This window comes from Hyperolius riggenbachi, chromosome 2 (genome assembly GCF_040937935.1).
Source record: "Hyperolius riggenbachi isolate aHypRig1 chromosome 2, aHypRig1.pri, whole genome shotgun sequence".
Lineage (NCBI taxonomy): Eukaryota > Metazoa > Chordata > Amphibia > Anura > Hyperoliidae > Hyperolius > Hyperolius riggenbachi.
The window spans coordinates 47175650-47198609 of record NC_090647.1 but is presented as its reverse complement, the minus strand read 5'-3'; the positions used below and the strand labels follow the sequence as shown (position 1 = coordinate 47198609).

Here is a 22960-nt window from a genome sequence, read left to right as displayed (position 1 = left end):
CTTTTCACGGACTGTTGAGCTGTGTGCTCAGCAAGCAGTTACCAGGCAGCAGTAAGCAGTTACCAGGCAGCAGTAAGCAGTTACCAGGCAGCAGTAAGCAGTTACCAGGCAGCAGCAAGCTGTTACCAGGCAGCAGCAAGCTGTTACCAGGCAGCAGCGAGCAGTTGTAAGAGTTTGAGAGGCATTTTACTGCCTATCAACTGTCCGTGGAAAAGAGGCCTACCCTAGCAAGTCTGGCTTTGCAAATCTGGCCTAATTGGCTATTCATGAGGCAATGCTCACGCAAATTTGCTTTTGCATGCCAAACTATGCAGGGTCGAAAAAACAATAAAGCGGTCGCCCTGCTGCATGCCAGTGATGAGCGAAAATTTTTTACAGAATTTTCGCCTAATTTCGTTTTGACAGGCAAATTTTCCATCTAATTTTTTTGCGTTAATTTTCGCCTAATGCCAGTCATTTTCGTGTTACTTGCGTATTATTCCGGACATTTTCCGCATAAGGGCATTAGCGTCTGCATTCAGAGAAGTTTCTTGCGCATTATTGCGGACATTTTTCCGTATAAACGTCCGCATAGACTGAATTTCCATGCGGATTATTGTGGACATTTTTCTGCATAAGGGCATAAACATCCGCATACAATGAATTTTTGAAAACGCAAATATTTCTGAAGATTTGCGTGAAACTTCGCCAAAAACGAAAACAGGATTTTCGATGCGAAAATGACTTAGGTGAAAATTCGCAAGCAACACTGCTACATTAGCACTATCCAGGAGCGCCACAGGGAGGATTCCAATTCCCCCTTTTTATACAACCGGGGGACCGCGGGGTCCCAGGCACTCTCACTGCCTGGGAACCACAGCAGCACCCCGGAGGGGGAGGCTGGGTGGCGCAGGCGACCCGCCCCCACCCAAGCGTGGCCGGGGAGAGCCGTCCGCACCCACCTCCCAATATTAAAAATAGGCACTTACCTTAACGTCCATTGCGTTCTGCTACATGCGCATTAACTTGGGGGCACCACATGAGAAAGGAGTGAAGCATGGGTCACCCCAAGCTTTAGCGCTCAGGGCTGACTCACATACAACACTCGGGGGGGGGGGGGGGGGGGGGGGGGGAGGACAAGCGCAGACAACTAACTCCCGTGCTCACACCACCGGAGCAAGCCATCCACCACCTGCCTCCAAAGGATACAAACTGCAAAAAATGTTTTCCATGAGAAAATTAATGCGCATGTAGCAGAACGCAATGGACGCTAAGGTAAGTGCCTGTTTTTAATATTGGGATGTGGGTGTGGACGGCTCTCCGTGGCGCTGGCCACGCTTAGGGGGGTCGGCTGCGCCAGCCAGCCTCCCCCTCTGGGGTGCCGCTGTGGTTCCCAGGCAGTGAGAGAGCCTAGGACCCCACGGTCCCCCCTGGTTGTATAAAAAGGGTGGCATTGGGAATCCTCCCTGTGGCGCTCCTGGATAGTGCTAATGTAGCATGAACTTATTCCCGCAGGGCGACCTTTTTGCAGTATTGGTTTTTTGACCCTGCATAGTTTGGCATGCAAAAGCAAATGCATATTTGCATGAGCATTGCCTCATGAATAACTAATTAGGCCAGATTTGGAAAGCCAGACTTGCTAGAGTTAAACTTGGTGTTTGAGCATGGAAAGCATTTTTTGCAGTTGTATCCTTTGGAGGCAAGTTGTGAATGGCTTGCTCCGGTGGTGTGAGCCCTGCAGTGAGTTGTCTGCGCCTGTCCCCCCCCCCCCCCCCCCCCCCCCCCCCCTGGAGTGTTGTATGTGAGCCAGCCCCGAGCTCTAAAGCTCGGGGTGACCCATGCTTCACTCCTTTCTCATGTGGGGGGCCCAAGTTAGTGCGCATGAAGCAGAACGCAATGGACGTTAAAGTAAGTGCCTGTTTTTAATATTGGGAGGTGGGTGCGGATGGCTCTCCCCGGCACTGGCCATGCTTGGGGGGGGGGGGGGGGCGCCTGCGGCACCTAGCCTTCCCCTCCGGGGGATGCCGCTGTGGTTGTCAGGCAGTGAGAGAGCCTGGGACCCCGTGGTTCCCCCGGGTTGTATAAAAAGGGGGCATTGGAAAGCCTCCCAGTGGCGCTCCTGGATAGTGCTAATGTAGCATGAACTAATTCCTGCAGGGGGACCGCTTTGTGGTATTAGTTTTTTGACCCTGCATAGTTTGGTATGCGAAAGCAAATGCATATTTGCATGAGCATTGCCTCATGAATAGCCAATTAGTCCAGATTTGGAAAAGCCAGACTTGCTAGGGTTAAACTTGGTGTTTGAGCACGCATACATTTTCTAATGGAAAGCCTAAAGGTGGGTACACACATCAGATAAAAGTCTTTGGAAAATGAAAGATCACAGACCAATGTTATCCCCTTCCATGTAGTATGAGAGCCATACCTACACAGTTTATTCTATTGAGCTGAACTCCCCATCAGATAAAATGTTTTGTAAGATGCTGCACACACAGATGCTGTACACATTCAACAGATCAGTATCTGCAAAAGATCTGTTCCTGCAAAAAAATCAGTTTCTGCAAAATGCATTTATAGTCTATGATATCTGCAGATCTCATGCTGGGCATACACGGTATGTTTTCTACCATGTAATCGAGCCGTGTCCGATACCCTGCCGGATCGATTCTGCGCTCGATACCGGCGGGCAGGACTTTTATCTGATGTGTGTACCCACCTTTATTCTTCTTGCTTCAAGGTTGAGGCACGTACTCTATTAGATAGATCGAAGATGCGGCGTATGCTACGACGCGGGTCGGCTAGTTACGTTTATTAAAATAACGATAATATATGATTAATTTTTATAATTGTATATTATTGTGAATAACTTTCATTTATGGTTTGGTCTTATAATAAAATCTGAAAATATTCTTTATAACGATGATATAAATATAACTACGTTCATAATAAGTGTTGTAAAACATTAGTAAATATTACTAAAATTGTAGTAAAACTATACCTAAGCCTACTCTCACACAGAACCCTCCCTGTACCTATCCCTAACCCCTAGTCCCCCCTGGTGGTGCCTTAACCTAAGACCCCCCTGGTGGTGCCTAAACCTAAGACCCTTCTGGTGGAGGCTAAACCTAAGACCCCCCTGGTGGTGCCTAACCCTAAGACGACCCTGGTGGTGCCTAACCCTAAGACCCCCCTAGTGGTGCCTAACCCTAACCACCCCCCTGGTGATTTATATTGTAATGTTACTATACCTAACCCTACTCTCACACAGAACCCTCCCTGTACCTATCCCTAACCCCTAGACCCCCCTGGTGGTGCCTAAACCTAAGACCCCCCTGGTGGTGCCTAAACCTAAGACCCCCCTGGTGGTGCCTAAACCCGACTCCCCTGGTGGTGCCTAAACCTAAGACCCCCCTGGTGATGCCTAACCCTAACCACCCCCCTTAGTCATCGCTTTATTATGTGGATAATAATGTTTTACAAATTGTGACTCCAAAAAATATATTGCAATTTACATTACGTACTGATCGCTTTATTTTGTGAATAATGTTTTAAAAACAGTAAGGGATAAAACTTTAAATAATGTTTTAATTAGTTAAAGGGACTCCGAGCTCTGAAAAAAAAGGAAAGTTGTACTCACCAGGGGCTTTTTCCAGCCCAGTGCTGGTCGGGAGGTCCCACACCAGCGTCCTGGCTCCTCTCCTTCTCCCCGCTCCGGAATGGCTGGCAGGCCGCAGCCCGGGCGACACTCTCCCGAGTGTCGGGCTGCTTCTTCCGCATATGACGCGGATTACGTCACACGCCGGCCGCCTCGCGTCATCACGGCGGCCGGCGTGAAAGTACTGCGCATGCGCGAACAAAGCGCGCATGCGCAGTACTTTCACGCCGGCCGCCGTGATGACGCGAGGCGGCCGGCGTGTGACGTAAACCGCGTCATATGCGGAAGAAGCAGCCCGACACTCGGGAGAGTGTCGCCCGGGCTGCGGCCTGCCAGCCATTCCGGAGCGGGGAGAAGGAGAGGAGCCAGGACGCCGGTGTGGGACCTTCCGACCAGCACTGGGCTGGAAAAAGCCCCTGGTGAGTACAACTTTCCTTTTTTTTCAGAGCTCGGAGTCCCTTTAAATAGGATAAATATGTTTAGTATTTTTATAAACGTTATTCGGCACGGGTGCATTTTATAAACGTAAATCACCACAAGCTCAGTTATAAATCATTAAACATCTCCGGGCGCCGTTTGTAAACTTTATTTAGCTCCGGCGCCCTTTTTTCCTGCTCTGCGCCCATTAAACGTTATTTATTATGGGAGTGAATGGCGGCGCCCTTTTTGTCCACTAGCTGCCTGCGCCCTTTTTTCCCAGCTCCGTCTTTCTAACCTTATGCCCATTTAAATCTCCTCATGCGGCAGTAATCCTGCTATGTGCAGGAGTGGAATCAGGATGTAGAGCGACTGGTGACCTGTAGAGGATGGATGGACAACGTTGGAGCCTGGAGGAGGTGAGACAAGCACAACTACCCCTGTGCTGCTTATACTGGGGCTGGGGAGCACAGGCTGACTTTTATCTAGTGTGTGTACATAGCTTTAGATAAGGCACCAACAGAGGCAGGACAAGGTCCTCCAGCACCTAAGGCTGAGACACTAAAGTGCGACCCTCCATCCCTCCCACCCCAGCCGTCACACACTGATTGCTATTAGACTAAGAGGGGCCCCAGGGCCCCTAACACCTTAATCTCTATCTGGCTTGCAGCCACTGCCGCATATCTCCTTTTCTTATTTCTCTCTGCTTCAAACACAATAGGGGGATGATAGCTGAGTGAGTTGTGCGCCCCCTCCAACACTACGCCCTGAGGCTGGAGCCTCTCTCGCCTCTGCCTCGGCCCTGGGCACCAATAAGTTTTGGTGCCTATCTAGTTGAGGGGACCCAGCAGGCAACATCGTAGGCCAATGGCAGTTTCCTGCTCTGGGCAACTTGGTCACATCCACTAAGGAATTGGGGACTCAGTGGGAAACACTGATACTAAAATTGCACACCAGAACCCTTGCCTGTGGCCTTCAGCACGGCGCTCACTTTGGCTACTGCTTCCGATTGTGGAACATTACTATACCGATTCTCTTGGTGGTGTGAATTGGGTTTCCTGCTGGGTCCCCTATTTTCTTTCTTTTACAAATTAGTGGAGGCAACCAAGTTGCCCAGAGCAGTAAGTGGCCATGGGTTCCCTCAGCTACTCTAGTGCCTAGTTTAGGCGGTGTAGTGAAATATTTTGCGACTTATTCGATTTTGCAACTTCCCGACTGCGCATGCCCGTCTGTCTTTCAGAATCCTGGCTGTAAATTTTTGCAACTGAGCGACCAACTGATGTTTTCCGTATTTTTTTTACTTAGTTGTGGCGGGAAGGTGGCTAAGGTTAGCCGTCAGGTGGGGGAGTTTAAAGTGAACCTGAGATGGTCATCGTGGTGTATTTATACTTACTTGGGGCTTCCTCCAGCCTTATGAGCTTCGTGGGCTCCCTCGCTGTCCTCTCCGGTTCAGTGACATAACTATCGGGGATGCATCCCATCAGCCGCAGGGTGGCCCGGGGCTGCCGCCCGCCCAATTGTGGGACCCCTCAGCCAGGTGTTGAACTGGCCGCAGCGTCTAATATAAGCCGCACCAGTTCATTCCCCACAGCTCGCAGTCTCTCGGGAGGCAGAACGGGGCTACGTAAAGATAGCGTCCGAAGCCCTGCACTGGGGACTATTTGTGTCTCTAGTACAGGGCTTCGGGCGCCATCTTCCCGTAGCCCTGCTCTCTGCCTGTGAGCGCGAGAGATTTGTTGCTGGAGGATCGTTGGGGGAGCTGCGCGCCAGAGAGGAGACTTCTGTCAGGTGAGTAAATTATTTTTTTTACAGGTGCATTTTTTTTTTGGTGACTGCTGCCCGCTTTATCACTTGTGACTGCTGCTGCTTTTCGACTTTCTTGTGACTGCTGCCCGCTTTACGATTTTCTGGTGACTGCTGCCCACTTTACGATTTTCTGGTAACTGCTGCCCGCTTTACAATTTTCTCGTGAGTGCTGCCCACTTTACGATTTTCTGGTAACTGCTGTCCGCTTTACGATTTTCTGGTGATTGCTGCCCGCTTTACGATTTTCTGGTGACTGCTGTCCACTTTACTATTTTCTGGTGACTGCTGCCCACTTTATGATTTTCAGGTGACTGCTGTCCACTTTACGATTTTCTGGTGACTGCTGCCCGCTTTACGATTTTCTGGTGACTGCTGCCCACTTTATGATTTTCTGGTGACTGCTGCCCACTTTATGATTTTCTGGTGACTGCTGCCCGCTTTACGATTTTCTGGTGACTGCTGCCCGCTTTACGATTTTCTGGTGACTGCTGCCCGCTTTACGATTTTCTGGTGACTGCTGCCCGCTTTACGATTTTCTGGTGACTGCTGCCCACTTTATGATTTTCTGGTGACTGCTGCCCACTTTATGATTTTCTGGTGACTGCTGCCCGCTTTACGATTTTCTAGTGACTGCTGCCCGCTTTACGATTTTCTGGTGACTGCTGCCCGCTTTACGATTTTCTGGTGACTGCTGCCCACTTTACGATTTTCTGGTAACTGCTGCCGCTTTACGATTTTCTGGTGACTGCTGCCCACTTTACGATTTTCTGGTGACTGCTGCCCACTTTACGATTTTCTGGTAACTGCTGTCCGCTTTACGATTTTCTGGTCATTGCTGCCCGCTTTACGATTTTCTGGTGACTGCTGTCCACTTTACTATTTTCTGGTGACTGCTGCCCACTTTATGATTTTCAGGTGACTGCTGTCCACTTTACGATTTTCTGGTGACTGCTGCCCGCTTTACGATTTTCTGGTGACTGCTGCCCACTTTATGATTTTCTGGTGACTGCTGCCCGCTTTACGATTTTCTGGTGACTGCTGCCCGCTTTATGATTTTCTGGTGACTGCTGCCCGCTTTATGATTTTCTGGTGACTGCTGCCCACTTTATGATTTTCTGGTGACTGCTGCCCGCTTTACGATTTTCTGGTGACTGCTGCCCGCTTTACGATTTTCTGGTGACTGCTGCCCGCTTTACGATTTTCTGGTGACTGCGGCCCGCTTTATGATTTTCTGGTGACTGCTGCCCACTTTACGATTTTCTGGTGACTGCTGCCCGCTTTACGATTTTCTGGTGACTGCTGCCCACTTTATGATTTTCTGGTGACTGCTGCCCGCTTTACGATTTTCTGGTGACTGCTGCCCGCTTTATGATTTTCTGGTGACTGCTGCCCGCTTTACGATTTTCTGGTGACTGCTGCCCGCTTTACAATTTTCTGGTGACTGCTGCCCACTTTATGATTTTCTGGTGACTGCTGCCCACTTTATGATTTTCTGGTGACTGCTGCCCGCTTTACGATTTTCTGGTGACTGCTGCCCGCTTTACGATTTTCTGGTGACTGCTGCCCGCTTTACGATTTTCTGGTGAATGCTGCCTACATTACGATTTTCTGGTGGCTGCTGCCCACTTTACGATTATTTTTTGGTGAAATTGGCACCGGCACGGGTAATAATTAAAGTTAGGCATCAGTAGAGGGAAGGGTTCTTTGTGAGGTGTGAGAATAGCGTAAGGTTGCATTTTCTGATAGTAATATTCATTAGTTAGACTGTACTTGATGATCTATGATACTATGAGCTATAAATAATTGCAACTGGTTGCAAAAATGTGATAACATTTAATTTCAAAAATGTATATCACACTGACAGCCAACAGAGTAAGGCACCAATAAGGACAGTGTGGCTGGGTTTAGTGGAAAGGTTCAGCTCAGGGTTAGAACTAGGTAGCCAAACCTAAGACCAGCCCGCCTCCCTCTCACAGATGTCACCAGACAGAATAATGCAGCTGGGAGGTGTGAAGACCGCAGTGCACGAAGGAGTTAAAATCATGCCACACACGTGCCGCTCCTTTCTCACATCTGGAGGATTACGTGCTGCATGGGGGGCGGAGCTTGCCACCTAGTTAATTAGAAAAGGGTGGTGTCCACTGAGCAAGAGCTGCAAGCTTACTGGTCCTCCTCTTGGGACGAAGGCGTGGTTAGCCGTGCCAGCTGCTTGATGAAGCGAGAAGTAAGAGAACGCTGGTTAGGCAGAGGCAGAGTGAGGGGGCGTGGTGATCTCTGGGGATTGGAGGCTGAGATGGATGGGCGTGGCCTGGAGATGGAGTGTGGTGAGCGGTCAGTGTGAGTGCTGAGAGGAGCCGGGTGGGTGTGATTTGCCAGCGCTGTACAAGGAGGACTGCGGAGGAGAGAAGCACTGCTCGCCCATTCACCTGTGCAGGTACCAGCACCACCGGGGGAGAGGGGACTCAGCGCTGCAAGTCTCTGCATACTAACTGATGGGGAGACTTGTATCACTAACTGCATGTGCCATCTACAGGGACACTATGGTGCCATGCTGGGACATGTAGTGCCATCTACAGGGACACTATGGTGCCATGCTGGGACATGTAGTGCCATCTACAGGGACACTGGTGACATGCTGGGACATGTAGTGCCATCTACATGTACACATAGGCAGTGGCGTAGCTAAGGAACTGTGGGCCCCGATGCAAGTTTTACATTGGGGCCCCCCCAAGCACTCTATACATAACAATTGATACGGCGCAACAAAACCTGCCAATGACAACTACAGTGTCAGGGGTGCAAGAAGGGGATGGGGAACAGTGTGTTAGTGATTACTACTATTCAAAGCATCTACAGAAGTGATTATTATGAGCACAGGACCAATAGAGAGCTAATAATGTAGTTGAGGGAGAGCCCTTCGGGGCCCTTCTGGCCCAAGGGCCCCGATGCGGTCGCTACCTCTGCACCCTATTGCTACGCCCCTGCACATAGGTATTCTTGGACATGTATTGCCATCTTAAGGTACACTATGGTGACACGTAGTGGCATCTACAGGTACACATAGGTATGCTGGGACATGTAGTGCCGTCTACAGGGACACTATGGTGACATGCTGGGACATGTAATGCCATCTACAGGGACACTGGTGACATGCTGGGACATGTAGTGCCATCTTAAGGTACACTATGGTGACACGTAGTGGCATCTACAGGGACACTATGGTGACATGCTGGGACATGTAGTGCCATCTACAGGGACACTATGGTGACATGCTGGGTCATGCAGTGCCATCTACATGTACACATAGGTATTCTTGGACATGTAGTGCCATCTTAAGGTACACTATCTTAAGGTACACTATCATAGACATGTAGTGCCGTCTACAGGGACACATTGGTATGTTGGGACATGTAGTGTCGCCTGAAGGTACACATTGGCATGCTGGGACATGTAGTGCCAACTATAGGTACGCATTGGCATGCTGGGACATGTAGTGCCAACTATAGGTACGCATTGGCATGCTGGGACATGTAGTGCCATCTATAGGTACGCATTGGCATGCTGGGACATGTAGTGACATCTACATGTACACATTGACATGCTGGGGCATGTAGCGCCATCTACAGGTACACATTGGCATGCTGGGACATGTAGTGCCATCTATAGGTACACATTGGCATGCTGGGACATGTAGTGCCATCTATAGGTACACATTGGCATGCTGGGGCATGTAGTGCCATCTATAGGTACACATTGGCATGCTGGGGCATGTAGTGCCATCTACAGGTACACATTGGCATGCTGGGGCATGTAGTGCCATCTTCAGGTGTACTGTGTCATGCTGGGACATGTAGTGCCATCTATAGGTACACATTGGCATGCTGGGGCATGTAGCGCCATCTACAGGTACACATTGGCATGCTGGGACATGTAGTGCCATCTTCAGGTGTACTATGGCATGCTGGGACATGTAGTGCCATCTATAGGTACACATTGGCATGCTAGGGCATGTAGTGCAAGCTTCAGGTGTACAATGGCATGCTGGGGCATGTAGTGCCATCTACAGGTACACATTGGCATGCTGGGGCATGTAGTGCAAGCTTCAGGTGTACTGTGGCATGCTGGGACATGTACTGACACCTACAGACACACTATGGCATTCTGAGACTTGTAGTATCTACATGTATACTATAACATTTTGGCATTTGTAGTGACATCAGCATTTATACAATGACCTGCTGAGATTGTTAGTGGCATCTAAAAGTTCTCTATCTTATCTGTAGTGCCATCCACAAATATACTATGACTTGCTGGTACTTTTTAGTGCCTTCTGAATGTAAACTATAATTTTCTGGGACTTGTAGTGGCATTTGCTGTTGCACTGACATGCTGGGCCTCGGAACCTACAGGTACATGACTATGACATGCTTGGACTTTTAGTGGGATCTACAGGTACTGACATGCTGGGACTTGGCATCTACAGGTATAACATGACGTGCTAGGACTGGTAGTGCCATCAGCAGGTGCACTGCAATATCCTGGGACTTGTAGTGACAACTACGTGTATACTATGAAATGACAACCCTGGTAGTGCCATCTGTGGGTACTCTATGGCATGCTGGGACTTGTAGTGGCTTCTACAATGACACTGGCATGCTTGAGATTTGTAGTGTCATTTGCAGGCGCACTGTGATTATTAGTGCCCATCTACAAGTATACAATGGCATGCTGGGACTTGTAGTGTACAGGTATGCTGTGGCATGGTGGAACTTGTACTGCCATTTGTGGGTACACTATGTCATGCTGGGACTTGTAGTGTACAGGTATGCTGTGACATGGTGGAACTTGTACTGCCATCTGTGGGTACACTATGTCATGCTGGGACTTGTAGTGTACAGGTATGCTGTGACATGGTGGAACTTGTACTGCCATCTGTGGGTACACTATGTCATGCTGGGACTTGTAGTGTACAGGTATGCTGTGACATGGTGGAACTTGTACTGCCATTTGTGGGTACACTATGTCATGCTGGGACTTGTAGAGTACAGGTATGCTGTGGCATGGTGGAACTTGTACTGCCATCTGTGGGTACACTATGTCATGCTGGGACTTGTAGTGTACAGGTATGCTGTGACATGGTGGAACTTGTAATGCCATCTGTGGGTACACTATGGCATGCTGAGACTTGCAGTACTTTCTACAAGTAAACTGATATGACAGTGGGGAGTAGAGGGAATCCAGTGGTTATTTTTTTACTTCTATTAAATAAGAGATTGGAACTCAGTAAACTCTGCCTATGGTATTTTATTATTTCAGAAACCACACCTACGTTTTAGATGCATAAAAATCTAAACTAGTGAAACAAGATGAATAAACAAAACTCCAAATCATATAGAGACAATTCTCAAAGTAATTATGTTGATTTGAGTAAGTTGTAAGCATCACCTTTTGGAGCTGCACTTTGCTTGCTTACAGCTGTGCAGTTATATGTTTTCTTCGATATTTGCAATTATATGTTGCCTGGCTAGTCACCTTTGTGGTCTTACAATTGCATACCAACTACTTCCTGTAACGTACAAGCCCTCCCCTCCTCATGTGCACACATGGTTTCTTCTGTACTGCAGGGATTCTGGTAAATGTAGTCTGCCATCTCTTCTTGTTCCTGCTATGGGTGTTACACGGTCACTCCTGTTTAACCTTCCCACCAGCTGAATCCAGAGAGTAGAGGAAGTGAGCTGTACTGCAGTGAAATGCAAGCTTGGCTCACGAAATAGGTATTCTGTACAGAATTTTGCTTCTGTAGGCTGTTTATAGTCACTTATCAATATACTAGCTGATGACCCTGCGTTGCCCGGGTATGTATTTGGCAGGAGTTGGCTCCACCCTCTTTTTCTAACCTTAAAGAGGAACTCTAGTGAAAATAATGTAATACAAAAGTGCTTCATTTTTACAATAATTATGTATAAATGATTTAGTCAGTGTTTGCCCATTGTAAATTTTAAATCCCTGATGTACATTCTGACATTTATTACATGAGGACATTTTTACTGTTGGCAGGTGATTTAGCCGCTGCATGCTTTTTTGGCAGTTGTAAACAGCTGTAAACAGCTATTTCCCACAATGCAACAAGGTTCCCAGACAGGAAACTGCCAGGAGTACCACGGTCCTCAGAGTTTCTTGTGGGAGGGGTTTCACCACAATATCAGTCATACAGCGTCACCTGATGGTCTGTTTGTGAAAAGGAATAGCTTTCTCATGTAAAAGGGGGTATCAGCTACTGATTGGGATAAAGTTCAATTCTTGGTCGGAGTTTCTCTTTAATACTCAATTACTCAATAACCAAGTTTGTGAGCTTTGCGGTCTTTGGCATCAATAATTTGCATTTAAATTAAACAAATCTGGCTGTGGCTCCACCCCTTTTTGTGAATTTGAACCCCAGTCACCCAATGACCAACTACACCAGTGTTGGAGGCTTGCGCCATTAACAGTGCAAAAATGGCAGCAATCAAATATTCCCCTTGAAAATCAATGGGTGAGTTTTGATTGGCTTTTGTAGGCTCCGCCCACTTTCCTGAATATTAATCACAGTCACCCAGTGACCAACTGTGCAAAGTTTGAGAACCCCACCATTAACAGTGTAGGAATGGCTGCAGTTTACATTTTCCCAGTGAAATTTGTATTTGTCTCCGCCCACTTTTTGGTTATGGGGTTAAAAAGTATCCTATATGTTATTCCAGGCAATGTGCTATGTGTGTGCCAAATTTCATTCAAATCCGTTCAGCCATTGTTGTGTGATTGAGTACCAAACATCCAAACTTTCGCATTTATAATATTAGTGAGATTTCTTATTAGAGTTTTTTTTCTCAATTTTGGGTTTAGTAGGTCACTGAACTGAAGTTTCCAGGGTTGGAGAGTGCCAGAGAGTATGTGGAAGGGAGTTCCAGAGACGGTAGAGAGGCTGTTGAGAAGGTGAAGAGAGATTTATACTGTTGAAGAGCGGAAGCTGTTATTGTGTCTAAGACATGACTATAAATAGCCGGCTGTGTGTCATCGCTGCTCTCCGACAGGTGCGTCTGTTTAGAAGAACAACATGCCACATCTGCATTTCATCTGCCTTGCAGTGACCTCTGTGTAATCAGGCCATACAGTGATTTATGCTTTAGTGATGGATTGGATGTGTGTGACATTTGCAGGATCAGGAAGTGGCCGGTTGTAAACATTGAAGGTGCTGTAAAGTACACAGTTTTATGGCGTGTAATCTGCACAGTGTGTTCTTCATATTATCCTCATATGATGTCAGGGACGGATCTAGGGGGGGGCGAGCGGGTATCTTGCCCCAGGCGCAGTTTGTTGAATTCCTAAAAAGGCAGCAAAATGAATGGCAGTTTACATGCCAAAACCTGACCTTTAGGCGCCAAAACCTGACCTTGCCCCAGGTGCAACTTGGTCTTGATCCGTCCCTGCATGATGTATGCGGCACCGGACAACTGAATCACAGCACTGCAGTTTTATGACATAGGCAGGATGGGTGATAAAATGTCGAAGTGTGACGCAATTGACGTTCCCATGGTTTTGTACTGACTTGGTTGCACAGTTAGAGACACTGTAATGCTCCCCCCCTCACCCCCGGGGGATACCTACCTCAGGAGGGAGAAGTCTCTGGATCCTAATGAGGCTCCCCCCATCCTCCTCTGTCCCTCGGTTCCATCGCTGGTTCTCCTGAAACTACAGCCAACAAGCATGTCAGCTGTGGCGCAGAAGTACTTGCAATATTTACCTTCCCTGGCTCCAGCACAGGCACGGTAGCGGCTTTCCGATCGGGCTTAGGCAGAAATAGCCGAGCTCGATCCGGTCTGCTGGCTACTTCTGCCTGCGCCTTATCGGAAAGCTGCTACTTGCTTGAGCTCGATCCCAGCAGGTAAATATTTAGCTCACTGGTGTTCGGGGGCTGACATCGCTGTACCTGAAGTAACATATGGCATTATAAAATAAACGTATGCTACCAATCCTACTTGCCTGTGTACCCTTCATTTATTTACAGTACTTTTTTTTCCCTGTTTATTTATTGGATAATAAACCATTGCAGGAAGCTGTACAGAAAACTACATAGAGGCCATAAAACTCCTGTGTGGCTGTTCAAACATAGATAGCAAGATAGTGATGAAAAGTTCAGTAGGTCGTCATTTCTCTGCATGGGAGCTGTACAAACAGCAGTGATGTTATAAATCCGCATTGTTCTCCCCTTTCCCTCTGCCCTCCATAGGAACAGATGCATCACTAGCCTGGAGGCTGGTGGCACGTCAGTATGTACAGTGTTGGCACTGCACTGTCACCTGAGGGATCATTGTGCTGACAGAAATCCCCCGCCAGATCACTAAACAACCAAAACAAAGAGCCTGTATTGTGAGTGCTTCCTACTCATACTCCCCCCCCCCCCCCCACCATAACAGAGCAGCTATAGCCATGCAGCCAGTCTGTACAGTGATTATTCTGCAGCTATTACCCAATGTGATCAGCACCAGACACTTTGAACAACGATTAGGGCTCTTTTCCACTATGAAATGATTCCGATCGCAATCGCGTTTCAATTTCCACCATGCGATTGCGATTGAGCTACTATATTCATTATAGTCCAGCTCAATCGCATACAAAACACGGCAGGACGACGATTGCGCTTTGACCAAAATCGCATCGCAATTGGATCACACTAATGGAAATTGCTGCTGCAGTTTCCATTAGTTTAATGTACCTTGCGATTTGCGATCAGAAGCAAATCGCAAATCGCAGGCTAGTGGAAAAAGGCCCTTACTGTGTGTTGGTAGTCTTTGATTTTCAGCCTCAGGTCCATGTTTCTGCAGAGGAGATCAGAAGCTTCACCTTTGCCAGCAGTGATTTGTAACTGCCTGACATTGCACTGAGCTCAGCATCTTCTGCCTGTACTCGGCAGCCCAGCATTTGCATTGTTCAGTAAGTGATGTGATTCCGCAGGAGGTTTAGTATTCCTCTCCAGTCTGTGCATGGTACGCACTGACATCTTTACATGCCTTACATGCTTGCATTTTTATAGTTCAGGCCCTCATCCTGCATAGTTTGTCCTGCTAATGCCTGTAGTGAAGTGTAGAAGACATGCAGTCCTCATCTCATGAGCAACACTTGGGATAAAAGCACACCAGAAGTGAGAAGGCTATATGGAGGCTGCTATATTTCCTTTTAAAGAAAACCTGTCATAACTTTCTCCCAGCCCCCTGCAACCGACTTGTGCCCATACCGTCCTGGAGTGATCCTCTGGTCCCCTGCCACAGCTAAGTGTCGTTACCGTTGATCGACAGCCAATGTGCCTGCGCAGGCCCAGTACGAGGCAGTTCCTAGCGACAGGAGCACAAACGAGGATGCGCATCGACTGGCAGAAGCGAAACATAGATGTATGCCTGGGCACACAGGGAATTGGCCCTTCTCTCCCCCAACGGGAGCCGGATCAGCTGAGCCCTTGTTGTAGTGGCCCTACGCATGCAGCCACCTCTGCTCCTCTCTTAAAGGGACAAGCGCTACCTGGCCAGGACACCGCTGGACTCTGCCACAGGTTGCCTCCATTACACCCTCGTCAGCCGGCCTGGTCACCAAGAAACCCACCATCACTGCAGCTGCTGGAGAGGTTGGGCCTCCTCGCTCTTCATGCCAGGCGCAGCCCAGAGGAGTGAGACCACTGCGGATTACAGGCCAAGCATCATGGTGGCCCCCTTCCCTGACCGGAGATACCAGGCCACCACTACCATAGGTTGCCAGCTAGGACTTTGCAGCCCTCCCTGTATGAATCCACTGCAGCGCATAGGATGGGACATAGGCCTCCATCGCACTACATGCAATCCAGATCACCATCGTCAGCTGCCGCTGCTCCTCATTCAAGCCGGCCAACCAACCAGGACTCCAAATGGACAGGGTTCACAGCAATCACATGGGGTCTCACTTCTCTTTCTTTGGGGGTCCTCTCACTATTTCCCAAGGACGAACTGCAGGGCATCTGATTCAGTTATCGCTACAGAGCGTTTTGAGTGCCATAGACGGCAGCAGATTACCCACCCGGTCCTTCTCTCTGGTCCATTCTTTTAACATATCTTTATATTTACGCCTGTCCTTGTATTATCTACTGTATGCTTAAAGGACATCTGAAGTGAGAGGGCTATGGAGGCTGCCATATCTGTTTCATTTCAAGCAATACCAGTTTCCTGGCTGTACTGCTGATCCTCTGCCTCTAATACTTTTAGCCATAGACCCTGAACAAGCATTTCCAGATCAGTTGTTTTTGACATTGTCAGATCTGACGAGATTAGCTGCATGCTTGTTTCAGGGGCGTGATTCAGACACTTCTGCAACCAAGGAGATCAGCCGGCTAGCCATGCAACTGGTATTGTTTAAAAGCAAATAAATATGGCAACCTCCATATCCCTCTCACTTCAGTTGTCCTTTACTATACCATACTGTCTGTTTACGGTACTTATAGTGCCAAAACCAATTCCAGGTACAACTCCTGTTGTACGAAATAAAACCTGATTCTGAATCGCACACCCGAAACAAGCATGCTGCAAATCCAGTCTGACATCAGTCAGAAACACCTGATCTTCTGTATGCTTGTTCAGGGTCTATGGCTAGAAGTATTAGAGGAAGAGGATCAGCAGGACAGCCAGGCAAATGGTATGTCTTAAAAAATATATATGGCAGTCTCCATATCCTACTCACTTCCGGTGTTCTTTAACCACTTGCGGACCAGATATGTTGAATCAACGTCCAGCAGGTGGTGCTAACGTTCTGACCGGACGTTGATTCAACGTCCGCGCTTACAAACCGTCCCGACGTCCCCCCTTCCCTGAGGGGGAGATTAAGCTGTCATATGACAGCCGGCATCTCCCCTGAGTGATCAGCAGCCATCGTGTATGGCTGCTGATCACGTGATCACGATGATCGCCGGCGGATCGTATTGATCACTTTGACGGCGGCGGCGGCAGGGGGGGAAAGAAGAGGATCCACTCGCCTCCCTGCCGTTCCAGCGACGATCGGTGCCCCCTATGCTCTGGCTGGCATCTCTGCTCCGTCTGACGTCAGCGCGGGTCCCGGCTTGATGACGTCATCAAGTCGCGACCCGGACCTGAGCGTCATTTGGAGCAGAAATGCCGGCTGGAGAAGAGGTGGCTACTGCATCTCATCGCTGGAGCCTGGAAGGTGAGTGAAAGATGCCAGCTACAGGGGGACACCTGCCTCCATGGGGGACACCATGCCCAGCCAGCCACAGACGGGATCCGGCTGACCAACCCCCTCCCCAACGCGCCCCACCCCCCCTCTATGCAAATTGCCCTGGTCCTTAAGGGGGGTTAAGCGGCCGGTCCCGAAGTGGTTAACCCAGAGTTCCCCAACCCTGTCCTCAAGGCCCACCAACAGTATATGTTTTGCAGAAAACCACAAACACAGGTGAGGCAATTAGTGTCTCAGCAGAGCTGATTATCTACCTCTGTGGCTTTCCACAAAACATGCACTGTTGGTGTGCCTTGAGGACAGGGTTGGGGAACACTAGCCCATAAGCTTAGCTATATGTGGCTGCAGGGCCAATTTTGTTTTTTTTTTTCTTCTTCTTGCCTCTGGGGAAGGGTGCCTTCCCCAGCCTGGCAGGGTGTGCAGAGCGGCGCAGGGAGTGTTCATATTTACCTGTTGCGACGGCTGGATTGGCTTCTGTCCTCTGCCGGCGGCGCTGCAATGCCGAAATCCTCTTTGGATTTCTGATCACATGATATGACGTAATCGTAACCCAGAGAATGGTGTCAATGGGGCATTGCCGCCCAGTGGTGGAAGAGGTGTAATGGAACGGGCTCTTCCATCGAGTACATATTATTTGGGTGCCGGGCAGTTCGGAGCAGGGCAAGCCGAATGACTGCCTTCCCTGCTGTCGCTAAACTCCCCAGCGGCGTTGCATACTATTTCCCCCCCCCCCCCCCAAGTTGTGGCAACTCAGAGGGAGCTGTAATTTGGGGTCTGGCAACCTTTGGAGCCCCGAATTACTGATGCGCGGGGCACACAGTGTAACATTGCTGCTATGACGGCGCTCAGCTTCGCACGGCGAAATAACCGGCTTCGTCTTCCATCACCGGGCAGCGCTGCAGCGCTGACCCCATCCCCTGGGTTATGATCAGTGGGAACTCCCGGCATGCATTGCGTGTCCCCAGCATGAATTGTGCATCTTGGGGCCCCCCTTGATAATTTTTCCCAGCTGCCCTGTTGTAGAATGGGCCATGCTGGGCAGAGCAGCTGAAGACCTGTACAGCTGTCACCCTGTATCGGGATCTTGTAGCTTTCATTTTTTTCCTCTCTCAGCACTGCACAAGGTCAGGGTGCAGACTTGTAGAGAAGGTGATTGTAGCTCAGAGACAGAGCTGTGTGCTGCTGACACTGCAGTTTTGTCTCTTGTTATGAGTGACATTGTCTCCTGTGTAGACATAATGAGCCCTTTGTTCTGTATGGAAGCCAGGGAGGGGACGATGCACGGTATAATCTATTCCTGTCCCAAACGCACTGCTGGCAACTCTGCTAGAGAGTCTACTCTACACCAAACACGCTGCCAGCATCTCTGCTAGAGAGTCTACACCAGGCATGGGCAAACTTGGCCCTCCAGCTGTTAAGGAACTACAAGTCCCACAATGCAATGCAGGAGTCTTACAGCCACAGTCATGACTCATAAATGCATTGTGGGACTTGTAGTTCCTTAACAGCTGGAGGGCCAAGTTTGCCCATGCCTGGTCTACACCGAGCACACTGCTGGCATCTCTGCTAGAGAGACTACACCAAACACACTGCTGGCATCTCTGCTAGAGAGTCTACACCAAACACACTGCTGGCATCTCTGCTAGAGAGTCTACACCAAACACACTGCCGGCATCTCTGCTAGAGAGTCTACACTAAACACACTGCCGGCATCTCTGCTAGAGAGTCTACACCAAACACACTGCTGGCATCTCTGCTAGAGAGTCTACACCAAACACACTGCCGGCATCTCTGCTAGAGAGTCTACACCAAACACACTGCCGGCATCTCTGCTAGAGAGTCTACACCAAACACACTGCCGGCATCTCTGCTAGAGAGTCTGCACCAAACACACTGCCGGCATCTCTGCTAGAGAGTCTACACCAAGCACACTGCTGGCATCTCTGCTAGAGAGTCTACACCAAACACACTGCCGGCATCTCTGCTAGAGAGTCTATACCGAGCACACTGCTGGCATCTCTGCTAGGGTCTACACCAACCACACTGCCGGCATCTCTGCTAGAGAGTCTACACCAACCACACTGCCGGCATCTCTGCTAGAGAGTCTACACCAACCACACTGCCGGCATCTCTGCTAGAGAGTCTACACCGAGCACACTGCTGGCATCTCTGCTAGAGAGTCTACACCAAACACACTGCCGGCATCACCGCTAGAAAGTCTACGCCAAATACACTGCCGGCATCTCTGCTAGAGAGTCTGCACCGAGCACACTGCTGGCATCTCTGCAAGAGAGTCTACACCAACCACACTGCCGGCATCACTGCTAGAGAGTCTACACCGAGCACACTGCTGGCATCTCTGCTAGAAAGTCTACACCAAACACACTGCCGGCATCACTGCTAGAAAGTCTACGCCAAATACACTGCCGGCATCTCTGCTAGAGAGTCTACACCGAGCATACTGCTGGCATCTCTGCTAGAGAGTCTACACCAACCACACTGCCGGCATCTCTGCTAGAGAGTCTACACCGAGCACACTGCTGGCATCTCTGCTAGAGAGTCTACACCAACCACACTGCCGGCATCTCTGCTAGAGAGTCTACACCAAACATGCTGCCGGCATCTCTGCAAGAGAGTCACCATTTCTTAATTCAACTCTGCTGTTTTGGTCTTAACGGACACCTGAAGTGAGAGTTGTATGGAGGCTGCCATATTTATTTCCTTTTAAACAATACCAGTTGCCTGGCAGCCCTGCTGATCTATTTGGCTGCAGTAGTGTCTGAATCACACCAGAAACAAGCATGCGGCTAATCTTGTCAGATCGGACAATAATGTTAGAAACACCGGATCTGCTGCATGCTTGTTCAGGATCTATGGCTAAAAGTATTAGAGGCAGAGGATCTGCAGGGTTCTGTGAGTGAGACTCCCTCAGGCTAGGATTCCATTTGTGCGAATTTGGGCCGATTCCTCTGCCACAAATTTGGCTGGAATTTGGCAGCCTATATTAAAGATAGAATTCGTGGTCAGGGAAAAATCTGAGGCCCTGCTGCATAATTCTGCAAATCACTGTCCGAATCCCATAGCTGTGCGTAGCACGGCTAGATGGATTCGGCTGCGAGACACGAGCAACTGTGCCGGCAACGCGCCTCGCAAGATGCATGCCGCGCACAAGTGGAAACGAAGCCTAACACTGCTACTGCTTACTGAGTGCGCTCTAGTGGCTGCCTCGCAAGGGCTCTGAGTCTGACAGGAGAAAAGACCTATACAAATAAAGGATATTATTATTATATTGAATATCCTATATAATAATACGTAAGTGTCTCTGCGTCCTGTCCCTGTGTGTGTGTGTGTTTGCGCTACTGTGCATGTGCCGCATGGACAGCCATTGGGACAGGAGCAGGGCGGGCATGTGTGCTCGCGCGGTGGGAGGGTGCGCACATGTGCGCTGACACGTGGCGGCGGTGACAGACCAAGAGCCCGTTTTTAAACGGGCTTACGGCACTAGTTATTATTATAAATGCATAATAAGAATAATATATAGGAAGACATTAGACTCTGATTATGGTAGGATTAGATTGTGAGCTCCTCTGAGGACAGTTAGTGACATGACTATGTATTCTGTAAAGTGCTGTAAAATATGTCTGCGCTATGTAAATACATAACAAGAATATGGTATAGGGCAATGAGATGCAATTATACTGTAATGGTACGTTCACCTCCGCACATTTGTGTTGCAGTGTGTCTGATTCCGTCAGAATGCCATGCAGCATTTTGTGCATTTGCAGTTGCAGTTTAGCATACTTTTATGTACTGTATGCTTCACATCACACTTATGATGCGTGTTGTGACTTTTCAGCACCGTTGCGCTGCAATCCTGTTTTTTAGGATGCACAGTGTGAAAGTACCCTGATAGTGTATTAGGTAATCAGGTGACAGGCTGTGATGCAGGACAGGTGTGGGGCCGTGTTACGCTTTCTGCTGCTCCCTCTGGGTTTATCTCCAGAATTCCAGTAACTGAACCCCCTTGTGAGATAGTTATACGTTACAGCTTACTTCCTCCTCCACAGAAGCTGCCGCCAGTAATACTCCTACAAACAAGAGTCGCTGCAAGGCACCAAGCATTACAGATGCCCAGCAAGCTCGTACAGGGACAACAAAGGGATGATTTGCATATTCAGCATTGATGCATTAAGGGACACCTCGTATGCTTACTCCAACCAGAATAATCGCAGATACCTTCTGTTTTAGGAAGGCAAACTTCTGTTTTGTAAGGCACCAAGACATACCGATCTAAGCAATATGTACATGTTGAATATTAAAATGTAGTTCCCTGGTATCCAGTGATCCTCCTCCCTCCCCTATACAGTTCCCTTTTGTCTAGTGCCCCCTCCCCCTTTGCCTCCCTTTTACTGTTTCCTGGTGTCTAGTGGTCCCCCTTACACCCCTATTCCCTGGTGTCTAGTGGTCCTCCTCCACTCTCTATACAGTTTCCTGGTGTCTAGTGGGCCTCCTCCATTCCATATACAGTTCCCTGGTGTCTAGTGATTTCCCCCCCCTATAAAATTTCCTGTTGTCTAGTGCCCCCCCCCCCCTTTCCTCCCCTATACTGCTCCCTGGTGTCTAGTGGTCCCCCCTCACATCCCTATATGGTTCCCTGGTGTGGAGTGCTTTCTCTCTCACTCCCCTATACAGTTCCCTGGTGTCTAGTGTTTTCCCTCTCCCTCCCCTATATGGCTTCCCTGGTGGAGATCTAGGGTTTCACCTCCAGTATAGCAGCCCTAGCTGTGTAGAGTGGGCCAAACATAATGCAAAGCGGGAAAACCACTTGTGGGCCATGTCTCCTGGTTCTGCGGGCCAGATTTGGCCCACGAGCCGGAGTTTAACATGTATAGTATGCTGCACACTGTGAAACGCTGCAGAAAATGTGTCAGTGCTACATAAAGCCTAGTTTATATAGACTGTTTATCAACAGCACTACGTCATGTGCCAAAGCTCTAGAAACGCTCCTGTGTGAAAGTCGCATCAATGTGGCAGTAGAAGCCAGAGTGTATTTTGACTTAAAGACTTTAAAAGTGAAGCAAACTTACAACAGGATGATCTTGCGAATAACCAGTTTAACCATAAGACTGCCAGCTATAGTTAATGAATTTAAAGGGGAACTGAAGAGAGAGGTATATGGAGGCTGTCATGTTTATTTCCTTTTAATCAATACCAGTTGCCTGGCAGCCCTGCTGGTCTATTTCTCTGCAGTAGTATCTGATTAAAACCAGAAACAAGCATGCAGCTAGTCTTGTCAGATCAGACTTATAAGTCTGAACCACTGAAACACCTGATCTGCTGCATGCTTGTTTAGGGGCTATGGCTAATAGTATTAGATGCAGAGGATCAGCAGGGCTGCCAGGCAACTGGTATTGTCTAAAAGGAAATAAACATGATAGCCTCCATATACCTCTCTCTTCAGTTCCCCTTTAAGGAATATTGGTTAAAGGACGCATGAGGTGAGTTAAAAAAAAAACTATTTTTCCTTACCCGGGGCTTCTTCCAGCCCCTACAAGTCACGTGTGCCCCTCCCTGCAGCTCTGGTCTTCTCCCGGGTCCCACTGGCAGTCTCTGAAGATCACCAACCCCCAGATAGGTCAGTTTCTTCTGCGCTATCGCACCCGGCCGGTTTTACACTATAGCGGTGCAGTGATCGTGCGTCTGAGGAGCCTACTGCCGCATCACTGCACAAATCCTCCTTCATGTGACCCATAAACCCGCCCCCGTTCAGTGACGTACTCCCTACTGGGCAGGAAGTACATCACTCTGGTTCCTGTCGGTCCGCAATGCACTGCACTCTGTTGTTTACACTTACTATGT

At 48.9% G+C, this 22960-nt stretch overlaps 1 protein-coding gene across 3 annotated transcripts in view; it reads left to right on the top strand.

Moving 5' to 3' along the window:
* The first annotated feature begins 8182 nt into the window (after positions 1-8182).
* Positions 8183-22960, top strand: part of PAK1 (p21 (RAC1) activated kinase 1) — a 120228-nt gene continuing 105450 nt past the window's right edge. The window contains exons 1-2 of one of the 3 annotated variants that reach the window (XM_068266733.1): positions 8193-8291; positions 12737-12924. The gene's annotated coding sequence lies outside the window, so the exon portion shown is untranslated. Of the gene's footprint in view, positions 8292-12736; positions 12925-22960 lie in introns of all 3 variants that reach the window. The other 2 variants (XM_068266731.1, XM_068266732.1) reach the window with 2 other exon arrangements.